The following is a 16025-nucleotide window of genomic DNA, read 5'->3' as shown; positions in this document are numbered from 1 at the left end:
TACGTTCCATTAGTTTTGGTTTTCTCTTGTTCATTCGTATGATCTCTTTCCAATACATTATCCACTCCTTTCAACTGATCTTCCAAATCCTTTGCCATCTCCGACAGAATGACGAGGTCAATTTTTTTTAGTGACTCCATGTTCGATTTTATCTGTAACTCTTTTTATTTCGCTGTTGCAGTTTCTGGATTTGTGCCATTTTCAAGCATAAGACTTTATGTTACATATGTCATAGAACATTAGAAATTACGTCCTTGTAGAACTATGTTGTTCTTGATAGCAATAAAGACACTGATTGCAATTAATGACATGAGCAGATTTGTTATTGACATGCAGGTTGAAGCCAGTTTTTATTTCTCCTGCCTGAAGTGCAACTGAAGACATGTGCAGAAAAACAAGCTAACCCTCAAATATAAACGTTTTGTGATAAGTGTTGCCATCTGTAGTTCGGTAAAGGAGACTGGCCTCACCCCTAAATATCCTAATGTGATATCTGGGGGTGAGACCATGTCAACTTTGATAGTTCCGGCACCCAGCAACAGATGGCAGCACTTATCTCTAACTTTTTACATTTGAGAGTTATCCCGGTTTTCCGCGCATGTCTTCAATTCTATTTCTAAGTTCTTTGCCTGGTTTCGTTCACTGCTTGTTACAATCCACGTATAGAATAACAACTGGTATAGGATAAAACGCTGTCTCAATCCCTTCTGAACAAATGCTTCCCTTTCATGTACTTCGACTCCTATAGCAATAAAACTGAAAAAAGCACTGATGAAATAAAAAATATTATCATTGTAATAAATGCCTTTACAAACGGGAAATCAAAACATGGATCGTATTACAGCAATACAAGCTTACACATATAAACGGAAAGCAAAACCAACATAATCAGTAAACATGGGATGACTAACTTTAAAATTCGTTATTTCTCTAAAAAGGTTGAGTGCTGGGTGCTTCTGTTTCTTTTCTCAACTCGTGGACCACGTATTACAAAATACCAGTTTTATCTCGTACTTCCATGATTCCAAACTTATTTCGTAAAATGAAATGCACGAGTAAGCTTCATTATCGATTAAAAAGCTTGGTAGTATAAAGTCTTACCTGAAAGTTTAACAGATGCACTTTAGTTTCCTTATATTCTCACACGCACGCTGGACCTTATATATGTTGTACAGTTTTAATTTTCACGCGGCCCTTAAGACTGACCATCTCACAGTACGTTTTCATTTCTGTGTAAACAATATTTCGTTCTTCCCTATTCTCCCTTGTACGCATTCAAGTATGTGATTCGTAAGTGTTCCTGTAGCACAAAATGTTCGCTTTTCAATACATTTCACATTAATAGAAATGGAACATAGCTTCAGTATTTCAATAGGGATCGGTGCTGCCATTTATATTCGGCGACATAGTCAGATACTTAGTAAAACATCTTAACGCTTCAGCCCATGGAGAAATAATAGACGATCTTGTTTCCCCGGTAATGACACTGCTTATTGAGGTAGATGACGATCAATTTATGCTGGTGCTAGTATAATTGAACTTCTTCGCAAAAACCTCAACGAACTTTCGTCGCTTACAAATCCCTGACTTCTGTGTAACCAACAACATCCATGAACCTGAAGCGAGGCTATAAAACGAACAGATGCGGAAAAAATTAGACACGAGCGAGTAGCGCCCGCGCTCTGATAGTTCCATACAAAATTATGTATAAACTTAAACAGTTCTTTCACCGCAGGAATTGGGAATCTTCACAATATTTGTCTGATATCGACAATGATACTGGCAAGATATCGGTCCCGGGAATTCCACGACTTGGAGAATGTTTTAAAGTTTGAATTCGGATAAGAAATGACAAAAGAAATATTTCTTCCTGTGGTATAATTACAAATCAACAATTTTCTGATTTTTTTGTTTACTTGTAATGCGAAACTTTGATTCTTGCTAAATTTTATGATTCCAGGTCAACGGGAAGTATCCTAAAGGATTTAATGAATGAGTTTTTGGGTATCAAAATATGTGACATAAATGGCAGTATCCTTTTGATTACATTGACTTAGAAGCTTAAACTTTTTTACACCTCCATATGTGACATAAATTTCTACTTGATACGTCAACCAGTTCTTGACAGAAAGGGGTTTTAACAGACGGACAGACAGACAGTCGGACAACAAATGACCAAAATAATATTTTTTCGTCTGATATAACTACAAATAAATTCTTTTCAGATCTTTTCCTTAACTTGTATTCTGAAAATTCGTTTCTGGAAAAATTTCATGATTCTAGGTCAACGAAGCACCCTAGAGGTTTTGATGAATAAGTGTGCGAATACCAAAATATGTGACACAAATGGCCTGTCTTTCGACAGGATTGACTTAGAAGCTTTAAGTTACTGTGCCGCCAAGGTATAATAGACCTTGATATGTGGCCCAAATTTTAACTTGATACCTCCACCGATTCCTGAGAAGGTTTTTAACTGTAGGACAGCCAGAGGCACAACAACGTGATCCCATAAGGGTTCCGTTTTTACCGACTGAGGTACGGGACCGTAAAAAATGTGAAGACACACGATCGCACACAGGCTACCAGTGCCATACGTGGAACCTGGCCCCACAAAACGTCATGACTTTATGAATTGTACATGTAACATTCGATACCTAACATCAATAAGACCCAGGTTCCATGACAGAAACTTCTCTAGTCGCCTTCACTTGGAAGGCGTTAAAGACTCCTCAATTTCTTCGCTCGACTAAATGTCGAAAGGGTATTTAAATTATGTATGTTTTCGTATGAATGGTACTGTGATCAGCAAGCAACTTGGTATAAAAGAATAGGCAAATTGTAAAACAAATTTTCTGCTAATGTTCCATTTTCTTCGTATCTGAAAATGCAACAGTCTACAAAACAGTCATGGACTTCGAAATAAACCGCAGCACATATGCACTAACGAACTAGAACGTTGTGACCACTACCCATCCCGAGATTGAATGTCATCTTGTGACGCTGCGAGCAAGTGACGTGGTAAAGGAAGTATATAAAAGGAGCAGAGATGAGTAGAGAATCAATCCAACGCCCCGAGATGTACATGCAGGAGTACGACAGGGGTCGGTAATAGGTCCTGTCTTGTACAACACCTATTCCGCCGACCTCCATACGTCCCCGCATGTCACTAAATATATCTACTGCGATGACACCGCGCTAATCTGCGGGAGCCGGTGGCCGGTAGCCATTCAGCAAAGACTACAAATTTCTTGCACTGACGTCGAATGATGAGCCATAAACTGTAACTTGCTGACTCCAGGGCCACCAACTGTAAAGCACTCCAACGACTTTGGACCGTCGACCGTCCTTTGGAGACCCGATACGATGAAGTCCGCAAGAAGACGACAATATCCTGGGTGCTCTTTATTCGCTCATCAATTGTTCAACTCTAACCACCACACTCACATTTGTAGGTCCTACATCAGGCCGCTAATGAACTACACCTGCTCCGTCCGGGGAACAGCTGCGAAACTCATCTCACCAAACTCCAACGCCTCCAAAACAAAGCTCTACGACAGATGTATCACGCCCAGAGGAACTTCCCAGCATCGTATCTACACAATGTAGCTGATGAGAAACACGTACTTGACAGACTTCAAGAGTACGCAATGAAGTTTTACAAGAAGTTTTACAAAACCTATTGGCCGGGGACGATGCCTGCCTGGAGAATCAGTCAAACTACGATATGGGCTGCAAATTGGTACATCCACTGACATAAAGTGACTTTGACAATGGGCAGATCGTAATGGCCCGTAGTCTGGGAACGAGCATCTTGGAAACGGGGAAGCTGATCATCCGTTCACGAGCTATGGCCTTGAGAATCTATGGAAAGTGACTAAAGGACAGTGAAATCAGAAATAGTCGAAAAGGTGTCGGACGACCACGCCCCATCACAGATCGTGGAGGTCGGGGTTTTCCAGCGCTCTGTACTGCAGGATCTGTGGCACATCTGACGACAGGGTACAATGTTAATGGAGGTTCATGTGTTTCAGTGCACACCGCTCAGCGCAAATCTTTGAAAATGGAACTCTGCATCAGAAGGCCCTACATGTTCCAGTGTGGACCAAACGACATCGAGAGTTACGACTGCTGTGGGCGTAGCATCATCGAGATTGGGCCGTGGATCGACGGTAACATGTGGCCATGTCGGATGAATCAAGTTCCTTCTTAGAGCAGCTCGAGGATTGTTTCCGGATACGCCGTCATCCAGGCGAACAGTTGCTTGAAAAGTGCACCTGTGGTAATAATCGAAGGCATCATGACAGCTGTGGATTATTTGAACGTTGTTGCAAACCGTTTACATCCCTTCATTCTTGATATCTACCCGATGGCAATGGCATCTTTCAGCAGAACAACTTCCCGTGACACGAGACCAGAATCGTGTCACAGTAGTGTGAGAAGCACGATAGTGAACTCATACTGATGTCTTAGGCGCCAAATTCACCTGATCTGAATTTTGTGTTAACAGAAGCCAACACCGTGTTACTAGAGGAGGCCGAAATGCACGCGTTTTGGCTCACGCAGGCTGGCGTGAGGAGGGAAGAACTATACTGACGTGAGGTCTGGAACATGACACGGAATGAGAATTCAGAAAGCGGACGAAATTCATTTCATACTTAACTTTAATCCATTAATGATGAACGTCGCTCTTGACGGTACATGATTCACAATATTATCTGTTCAGAATACATTCTTGAAGTAATTATAGCAACTGAATATGGCGCCTTGCTAGGTCGTAGCAAATGAGAGCGTATGTAGACAGTGAACCATCGCTAGCAAAGTCGGCTGTATAACTGGGGCGAGTGCTAGGGAGTCTCTCTAGACTAGACCTGTCGTGTGGCGGCGCTCGGTCTGCAATCACTGATAGTGGCGACGCGTGGGTCCGACGTATACTAACGGACAGCGGTCGATTTAAGGGCTACCACCTAGCAAGTGTGGTGTCTGGCGGTGAGACCACACTGGACACTATGGAAAACATCTGGGACGCTATCGGACACCAGCTGAGTGCTCACAGATCACCGACCTGTAATTTACGGAGATTGCGTGACCTACTTGTTGGGATATAGTATCATATACAGGGACTGGACAAAAATATGAAAACACCACGAAGAACGCCTCTTTGAACATAAATGCTAGTCAGGCCGCCGGTTTCGTTGTTGTACACTCCTGGAAATGGAAAAAAGAACACATTGACACCGGTGTGTCAGACCCACCATACTTGCTCCGGACACTGCGAGAGGGCTGTACAAGCAATGATCACACGCACGGCACAGCGGACACACCAGGAACCGCGGTGTTGGCCGTCGAATGGCGCTAGCTGCGCAGCATTTGTGCACCGCCGCCGTCAGTGTCGGCCAGTTTGCCGTGGCATACGGAGCTCCATCGCAGTCTTTAACACTGGTAGCATGCCGCGACAGCGTGGACGTGAACCGTATGTGCAGTTGACGGACTTTGAGCGAGGGCGTATAGTGGGCATGCGGGGGGCCGGGTGGACGTACCGCCGAATTGCTCAACACGTGGGGCGTGAGGTCTCCACAGTACATCGATGTTGTCGCCAGTGGTCGGCGGAAGGTGCACGTGCCCGTCGACCTGGGACCGGACCGCAGCGACGCACGTATGCACGCCAAGACCGTAGGATCCTACGCAGTGCCGTAGGGGACCGCACCGCCACTTCCCAGCAAATTAGGGACACTGTTGCTCCTGGGGTATCGGCGAGGACCATTCGCAACCGTCTCCATGAAGCTGGGCTACGGTCCTGCACACCGTTAGGCCGTCTTCCGCTCACGCCCCAACATCGTGCAGCCCGCCTCCAGTGGTGTCGCGACAGGCGTGAATGGAGGGACGAATGGAGACGTGTCGTCTTCAGCGATGAGAGTCGCTTCTGCCTTGGTGCCAATGATGGTCGTATGCGTGTTTGGCGCCGTGCAGGTGAGCGCCACAATCAGGACTGCATACGACCGAGGCACACAGGGCCAACACCCGGCATCATGGTGTGGGGAGCGATCTCCTACACTGGCCGTACACCACTGGTGATCGTCGAGGGGACACTGAATAGTGCACGGTACATCCAAGCCGTCATCGAACCCATCGTTCTACCATTCCTAGACCGGCAAGGGAACTTGCTGTTCCAACAGGACAATGCACGTCCGCATGTATCCCGTGCCACCCAACGTGCTCTAGAAGGTGTAAGTCAACTACCCTGGCCAGCAAGATCTCCGGGTCTGTCCCCCATTGAGCATGTTTGGGACTGGATGAAGCGTCGTCTCACGCGGTCTGCACGTCCAGCACGAACGCTGGTCCAACTGAGGCGCCAGGTGGAAATGGCATGGCAAGCCGTTCCACAGGACTACATCCAGCATCTCTACGATCGTCTCCATGGGAGAATAGCAGCCTGCATTGCTGCGAAAGGTGGATATACACTGTACTAGTGCCGACATTGTGCATGCTCTGTTGCCTGTGTCTATGTGCCTGTGGGTCTGTCAGTGTGATCATGTGATGTATCTGACCCCAGGAATGTGTCAATAAAGTTTCCCCTTCCTGGGACAATGAATTCACGGTGTTCTTATTTCAATTTCCAGGAGTGTATTTGACCATGAACAGCACTTGTGGAATGTCCTCAATACCTTGCAAATGTCAGTTGTGGCAAGAACATCGTTCTGTGTAGTTCTGAGCGCATTATATCGGAGCTAAGTGAACTCTAACGCGGGAAAATTGTTCCTGCAAATCGTAGGTGATTCCGAACCAAGGTAGCTGATGTTTTTGGTGTTTCAACAGGGACCGTTCTAAGATATATACCGCATACTGGGAAAAGAAGAAAAAATCATCCGCAAAGTCGCAACGCGGACGAAAGAATGTGTTGAATAATCGTGACGGACGGTCAGTGAAGAGGATAGTGATGAAAAATACAGCTGTAAAAGTCGCTGCAGAAATGAATGTCGCACTCGCGAACCCTGACAGCACCAAAACAACACGAAGGGGACTCCATAAGCAGGGAATTGCAAAGCAGGCTGGGATTACAGAATTACTCATCAGTGATGCAAATGCCCGTAACAGGAAGACGTGGTGCCGAAGCTGTAACACCTGGACCATGCAGCAATGGGAGAAAGTGATTTGGTTGGATTAGCCTTGTTTTACACTGTTTCACACTTTTTGCCATGTTTATGCCCCAAGACAAACATGGCGGGGGTTGGGTGAAGATTTGGGCAGCTATTTCGTAGTATCCCATGGTTACTCTGTAAGGTCACGTTACTACCAAGGATTATGTAACCATTTTGGCTGTCCAGGTCCATCGTATGGTACAATGTTTGTTGCCCAATCGTGACGTTGTGTTCTAAAACGACACGTCCTCTATTCACGCAGAACACATCGTGCAGGACAGATACTGCGAGCACGAGGATGAACTGATGCATCTCACCCGACCACCACAGTCACCATATCTCAATATTATTGAACCTTTGTTGTCTACTTCGGAGAGAAGAGTGCGTGGTCGCTATCAGCTTCCATAATTGCTACCTGAACTTGCCACTATGTTGCCGGACGAATAGCATAAAATTCCCTTGAGAACCATTCAGGAAATGTATTCATTCATTCCAAGACAATTGGAAGAAGTGGGATCAAAAATGTATAAATAGTTACCTGTTTCAACAGCCCGGCACTTCACCCGAAACGGACGAGTATATATGTGATCAAAATGTTACCTCGAGACGACGCTGTAACAGACTTGATCACCTGAGAAGATTTCATCAGTGAAATTCGTCGAGAAAACATGCAATCTAGGCTACTGAAGATACTACAGTATGTGAAAACACTAACATATCATTCGGTGGCCGCACTCCTCGGCTTATCCCGGTCGCTATTGTGAACTTCCTGGTCTGTTCATGGTGTCTTTTTTTCACCCTGGTTGTGATCATCCTATATGATTTGTGGTATGGTCCAACTAGGCTAATTTCAAGAATGAATAGTTATCAGTTTCCTAACAACTGGCGGAAATAAACTACTGAAGGTCCTGGTAGGAACCAGCTCATTCTACTGAAGTTCTATCAGCGGGAGCAGGAAATGAGCGGGGATTCTACTCTAGAACGTTTGGGATGGAGGTAGCTACTAAAACAGTTGTCATTTTTTGGACTAAGTAACCTGGCGAGACCAACCAAATTGCTTTTCAAATAATGAAACTTTACGTATGTTTTTTGATAGGGTCCGTCTTTAGCAAAACTCAGTTTTGTTTTTTAACCCAAACATGTTTCACTGCAGTTGCAGCATCGTCAGTGGGCTTTTTATTTGTCATCTGCTTGCCGCATGGTGTGGTTTTCTTGATGTGTTGTGTTTCTACAGTGACTGTTTCGTTTCACAGTTTGTCATCTGCAATCACTTACACATTTACTTTTTCCTCATCTTCATCACTGTCAAACACTATATATTGAGTTGCCCTTCTCACGGTTACTGTCACTGTTTCACTGTTTACCAGCTGTAAATGTGTGTTTGCAGATGACAAACTGTGAAACGAAAACAGTCACTGTAGAAACACAACACATCAGAAAAATCACACCATGCGGTAAATAGATGACAAATAAAAAGCCCACTGAAGATGCTGCAACTGCAGTGAAACATGTTTGGGTTAAAAAACAAAACTGTGTTTTGCTAAAGGCGGAGCCTATCCAAAAACATACGTATTGTTAAAGAAAACACGGAGGAAAAAAGAGCTTCAACCCCAAGATGATTATTAGTGACACTTGACGTTCTCCTGGGCCTGCTGCACGGTATAAGTTGTGATGATATTATAAATATGAATCCAAGGCCGCTGCTTCAACTGAATTTCTTTATTGTGATTGGCCTATTTCGACTATAATTGCCATTGTCAAGCTATCTGCGAATAATGCATAGAATTTTATCATCATTTGTTTAAATTTTTTTATTTACATATATCGCCATATGGTGTATGTAAATGTTAGTACTTACATCTAGTTATTCTTGAATTTCATTTCACATCGATGGGTACTGTCGTTTATTAAATTGCTGTCAGTAATTTTGTGATCTTTTAGTATTTTAGAGTGTATGTGACAGCTTGTTGTCCCTTATCACGTTAATGGATACTGTCCAACGTATTTTAGTTCATATTTATATTGTAACGAATTTCTGACAGCACGTGCTATAGCTGCACCAACAATGCTATATGGTTACAAAGTTGATTTACGTCACAGTCTAATACATACAGTCACGACACTTGTGCGAAAATTCTTACAGTCTGACTAGCGCTCCAAGCGGTGAGAAAGTAATCAGACGCGCCGTAAGGATACGTTTGTTTTTAATTATTTTTCAATTTAATTAAAGGAGTAATTGTTGTATTTATGCGTTCTATGCGTTACTAAGTTACCAAGAGACATGAATTATCGTGAAATACTTGTAACAACAACCGAATCACACTGATTCAGTGACATAAGCTGCAACTCATTCATGAAGAAAAACTTCTGAATATGTCTACATTTGCAGTTTACTCCACTGAAAACAAGAGAATATAAACACATATCATGCTTGAGAAGCATATATGTCTGTTGATATTATGATAGCCACTTATCACGACACTTGAAAGTTTTTTCATCGAGTCCAGTGATTCGCTGTTTCTTACACTTCACCTGACTTTCTAACACACGGATATTTTTGTACATGTAATTTCTTTTGCTTCAAAAGCGAATGTGTTGAGGATTGTCGTCGTTTATGGTTCGGTTTTAGCAAAGACTGTGGAATTGGTTTCTTCTGTGTTACTGCCTTCGGCGATCTATTGTCACGTCTGAGTGATTCTTCCTTAGGTTCAAATGGTTCAAATGGCTCTGAGCACTATGGGACTTAACTTCTGAGGTCATCAGTCCCCTAGAACTTAGAACTACTTAAACCTAACTAACCTAAGGACATCACACACACCCATGCCCGAGGCAGGATTCGAACCTGCGACCGTAGCGGTCGCGCGGTTCCAGACTGTAGCGCCTAGAGCCGCTCGGCCACCCCGGCCGGCGATTCTTCCTTAGGCTACAATTGTAGCGGATTACTTGATACGTCTCATAATGTAGGTATTACATTCCACATAGGTTCCCCACGTTCCACACCCACTGATTTGTCTGAAAGTGTAGCGAACAAAACTCTACTTTGTTGGGTAGTACACGACGTCTTTCTGCAACAGGTCAGGTCTTCTGATGTTTACTAGCAATTTTTTTGTTATTAAAGGAAAACGGCAATATATCCACAAATTTCTTTACTCTACAAGAGAATCGTAAATAAACTGTCATGTAACACGTCGTTTCGTATAACCCAGGGTCCTTGGGAAACTAAATAATCACGAATGTTGAGCATTGTTTTGGTTATTCTCGATTTTTATGGCACTACATACACTTCCTACGGTAAAAATCTGTTGCAAATTAATATAAACGTTAGTATTCGCACTGATCCGATATCGTATTCGCAAGTGTCGCTAACTGACCACCTGGGGCGCTGCTATCGCTGTGGTAAACGAAAACGAGACTATCGCGACTGTTATGTTAGACTGTGTTTATATACTCGATGAAGTTAGTTGATTACCTGTTTAATCTTCGCTGCTAATTTTATCTTTAACTATGAAGTGTTTTTGTTATATCTATGTCTATCCGTGAACGTAATCTAAGATTTGAATGAAATTTCCTATATAGTTTTATGTTTAAAGGATGACTGTTCGTTTACTATGTTCTGTGGTTGCTTCAATGTGTGCATACTTATCTCCATTTCATCAAGAACGTTCATCGCTAGTCCCTTTGGTATTATGTGCAGATTTTGATTGCTTGTTCTATACGTTCTGCTTTGTGGTTCTCGGATTTTAAGTGTTTTAAAAAAGTAGAAATGCTAGTCTCGTGATCTCTAGTGTGCTCCCCGTATCCAACGTCAAAATTTCGTCCTGTTTGACCTACGCAAAATTTTTCATTTTATATTACGCTTTATCTATTCCTTGCTGGTGCGAAAAATTTTACTTAGATCAAGCAGGACAAAATTTTGACATTAGATATGAAGAACACACTATAGATTACAAGAGTAATATTTCTTCTTTTTTCAATCGCTCAAAATCCAAGAACCAAAAAACAGACGTAAAGAACAAGCAATGAAAATGCTGCACATAATAACAAAGGGGCTAGCGATGAACGTTCTTGAACAAGTGGAAATGTAAATGCAAACATTTGAGAAATATGGAACATACTAAACGAACGCACTGACTTTAAACAAAACAAAACTGTGTAGAAAATTTTATTCAGATATTAAACTACTGTAATGGATAAACTTAGACACTTCAGAAACACTTCGTAGCCAAAGATAAAATTAGGGCCAAAGATTAAACAATTAATCAACTAACTTCATAGACTATAAAAAGCAACTTCGTAACCCTATAGCATCGTCGGAACAGTTCTCAAATGTGCTGTCAGAAATTCGTTACCGTGTAAACTAAAATCCTGATGTGAAAAAGGGCCAATAAGCTACCACAAATTCGCTGAAATACAAGCACAGATCACAAAATTAGACAGCAATTTAATAAGCGACAGTACCCACCAATGTGAAATGTAATTCAAGAATAACTAGACGTAAATACTCATGCATACACACACCATATAGCCAAAACATCTAAATACAAAAGAATTTAAACAAATGATGATAAAATTCTATGTATTATTCGCAGATACCTTGACAATCGTAACGAAATAGGCCTATCGCAATAAAGAAGCAGCGAACTAGAATTCATACTCATAATATCAAAATAAAAAAAAAAAAAATAATGAAAGATTATAAGAATCGAAAGTGCGTGTCCATGCGCAGGCCAGGAATTCTGTTTAGCCCTTTTATGGTTTATTCTGTTGTTGTTTTTTTTTTTTTTTTTGAGTTAACTGGCATTCGGGCTGTACCCATTCAGTCATCTCAATAATAATGTCAATTATGACCATTCGAAAGTGCGGACAACACAACACCCAGTCACTGAGCAGAGCACACCTCCGATCGGGGTGGGAATTGAACCCTCCCCCTTAGCAATCCGCCGCGCTGTCCGAGCAGCTGCCGAGGCGGGCCGCGTTGCGGTTTAGTGAGTATGGACGCGCTCGGCAGGAATAAGATTCACAGCAAAGTGTTGAGGTATTAGCAAGCTGGATTTGGTTTTTGATGAAAATGACGGACTTGTCGAAGTTTCAGGGGGTAGTCCTCTCTGAACGCGTGAAAAATAGGTGATTTTTGTGATTTTCTTTCAGGTAAAATAAAACGTAATGCTAAATCCAACGATAAAGTTTTATTCCTTACACTTTTGTCTTTAAGAAATCATTTTTATGTGCACATCGGACGCTCCCTGCAACCGCTGCACAAGTTGAAGGACCCCTTGCAGCGGGAATATCGTCATCGATGGGAATTCCTGAAGCCTTTCTCTTGGACCTGCCACAAACTAATTTTGTATAAGTCGTTTTCAACATATTTCCTATCAGCACACATAGATATTTGAAACATATTACATTCAAACAAAATAGTGACGTGTTAAAACAAATGTCATGTTTTTCGCCCGAAACATCGTGATAAAAGTGTTCTCCGAAAATAGACTTTTGAAGATATCGCAAAATATTACATGCACTGACAGAGAATTCAGTTTTTAGAATACCGGCTTCAAATTCCGATCAAAGTCGTATGTACCGTTCCCAAGTTATGTTTCGCGCTAGTCTGAAAAATACGATTTCGATAAAAGACGTATAAATTTTTGGAGTTAGTTAAACATACCTTTAATGCGTGAATCCACGTGTAATAAAAAAATCTGAGTAAAGGAATTAACGATCAACTTGGACGGATGTCATGTGACGTCCGCCCAGACCAAACGTAACGATCAATACCGATCAAAATGAGGAGAAGTAAAAAAAGAAAAACAGAAAAAAATGTGGTCCTCGGGTCTCTCTGACAGCTTCTGTCATCCGCTGTTCTGCTCGCTCGATTTGCTTGTCGTCCGGTTTTGTGCAGAAGTTGTAACAAACTGGTCCGTTCGGCCGTCGTTGAAATTACTTGTTGCCACACTGGCCGCGATGTCGACTGTTTTTTCGCCGTGGCACATGGTTTCCTGAGGCACGGTTTCACAAATCGCCTTGTAACTCGATGACGGAGTTTCTGGCGAACTTGGGATGAACACTTCTGTATACTAGACATCCTAGAGAACATTTTAGGTCACACAATCGATTTTCTGAATGAGCGAATAAATTGCATTTGTTTGCGGTCAACTTTGTGAGTGGTTTTTATCTGTCTCCCTGTTTACTTTTAACGATTCTCCTGTTTCATTTACTGGAGGAAATCGTTAGTGTGAACTGTTAGTGGTGCACATATTACAGTCCATTGGTGAGATCTCAGAATTTCCGTGATATATGTGCGAGTTACATACAAACAGGGTTTTTAATTATGGAGCCACCTCGATAATGCGGATTAGGTTGGACCGTACGTCATCCTGATTATTGCAAACTTGGATAATTCGGAAATACAGGAAAAAATCAGAATGTTATGGATTAAATGCCATAGACTAAGATGTTACGTAGGAGAGTGACATAAGATCGAACCTGCAACGTAACTGCTGCAGATCGACAAATTATGTTGAAATGAGATTTCATGAATGGTACGTAATTTAAATGTTGCATATATCAACATAATTTTTACAAAAAGATGTTCAAAATTATCATCCTTTTGTGTTCGACTGATCATATTGAGAGTCGTCTGTTGCAAAACGTTGTTGTCAGTTGCGCCCATTTCTCGTTAAATGTTCACCTCCAGTTTATCGAGCCAGTTGCAATAATCGATTCACTTTGGTTTGTCTGTCTCCTACAGTTGTAAAATTGTAACGCGATATGGTTTCAATTTTTAGTTCATGAAGAGCTCTACGATAGGATGTGTACTTCAAACCGGATTTTTGGGATAACTTGTAAGATGGCTGTTCAGGTTTTTATGTTGGTAACGACACGTAGCGCTCTGTATGAAAATCACTGCCTGTGCTGTGTGCGGTCTATGGCTGCTTTGCATTGTTGGAATATTTGCTATTGTAGTGTTGGGCAGTTGGATGTGAACAGCGCATATCGTTGCGCAGTTGGAGGTGAGCCGCCAGCAGTGGTGAATGTGGGGAGAGAGAGAGCAGAATTTTGAGAGCGGACGATCTGGACGTGTGTCCGTCAGAAAAAGGAAATTTGTAAGACTGGATGTCATGTACTGATATATATATATATATATATATATATATATATATATAAAATGACTTTTGAACACTATTAAGGTAAATACATTGGTTGTTCTCTACCAGAATCTTTTTATTTGCTAACTATGCCTATCAGTAGTTAGTGCCTTCAGTAGTTAGAATCTTTTAAGTAGCTGCCGGTATTGGCACTCGCTGTATTGCAATAGTTCGAGTAACGAAGATTTTTGTGAGGTAAGTGATTCATGTAAGGTACAGGTTATTGTTAGTCAGCGCCATTCTTTTGTAGGGGGTTTTAAATTGTAAGACGTTTCCAGGGGCAGATGTGGACTCTGACCACAATCTATTGGTTATTAATTGTAGATTAAAACTGAAGAAACTGCAAAAAGGTGGGAATCTAAGGAGATGGGACCTGGATAAACTGAAAGAACCAGAAGTTGTACAGAGTTTCAAGGAGAGCATAAGGGAACAATTGACAGGAATGAGGGAAAGAAATACAGTAGGAGAAGAATGGGTAGCTTTGAGGGATGAAGTAGTGAAGGCAGCAGAGGATAAAGTAGGTAAAAAGACGAGGGCTGCTAGAAATCCTTGGGTAACAGAAGAAATATTGAACTTAATTGGTGAAAGGAGAAAATATAAAAATGCAGTAAATGAAGCAGGCAAAAAGGAATACAAACGTCTCAAAAATGAGATCGACAGGAAGTGCAAAATGCTAAGTAGGGATGGCTAGAGGACAAATGTAAGGATGTAGAGGCTTGTCTCACCAGGGGTAAGATAGATACTGCCTACAGGAAAATTAAATATACCTTTGGAGAAAAGAGAACCACTTGTGTGAATATCAAGAGCTCAGATGGAAACCCAGTTCTAAGCAAAGAAGGGAAAGCAAAAAGGTGGATGGAGTATATAGAGGATCTATACAAGGGCGATGTACTTGAGGACAATATTATGGAAATGGAAGAGGATGTAGATGAAGTGGGAGATATGATACTGCGTGAAGAGTTTGACAGAGCACTGAAAGACCTGAGTCGAAACAAGGCCCCAGGAGTAGGCAACATTCCATTAGAACTACTGACAGCCTTGGGAGAGCCAGTCCTGACAAAACTCTACCATCTGGTGAGCAAGATATATGAGACAGGCGAAATACCCTCAGACTTCAAGAAGAATATAATAATTCCAATCCCAAAGGAAGCAGGTGTTGACAGATGTGAAAATTACCGAACTATCAGTTTAATAAGTCACGGTTGCAAAATGAAACTAGTAGAAGCCGACCTCGGGGAAGATCGGTTTGGATTCCGTAGAAATACTGCAACACGTGAGGCAATACTGACCTTACGACTTATCTTAGAAGAAAGATTAAGGAAAGGCAAACCTACGTTTCTAGCATTTGTAGACTTAGAGAAAGCTTTTGACAATGTTGACTGGAATACTCTCTTTCAAATTCTGAAGGTGGCTGGGATAAAATACAGGGAGCGGAAGGCTATTTACAATTTGTACAGAAACCAGATGGCAGTTATAAGAGTCGAGGGACACGAAAGGGAAGCAGTGATTGGGAAGGGAGTGAGACAGGGTTGTAGCCTATCCCCGGTGTTATTCAATCTGTATTCGGAGTAAGTATTAAAATCCATGCAGAAGAAATAAAAACTTTGAGGTTTGCCGATGACGTTGTAATTCTGTCAGAGACAGCAAAGGACTTGGAAAAACAGTTGAACGGAATGGATAGTGTCTTGAAAGGAGGATATAAGATGAACATCAACAAAAGCAAAACGAGGATAATGGAATGTAGTCG

This window comes from Schistocerca americana, chromosome 2, assembly GCF_021461395.2.
Source record: "Schistocerca americana isolate TAMUIC-IGC-003095 chromosome 2, iqSchAmer2.1, whole genome shotgun sequence".
Lineage (NCBI taxonomy): Eukaryota > Metazoa > Arthropoda > Insecta > Orthoptera > Acrididae > Schistocerca > Schistocerca americana.
The sequence above is the reverse complement of the archived record's forward strand: the minus strand, read 5'-3'. Positions refer to the sequence as shown.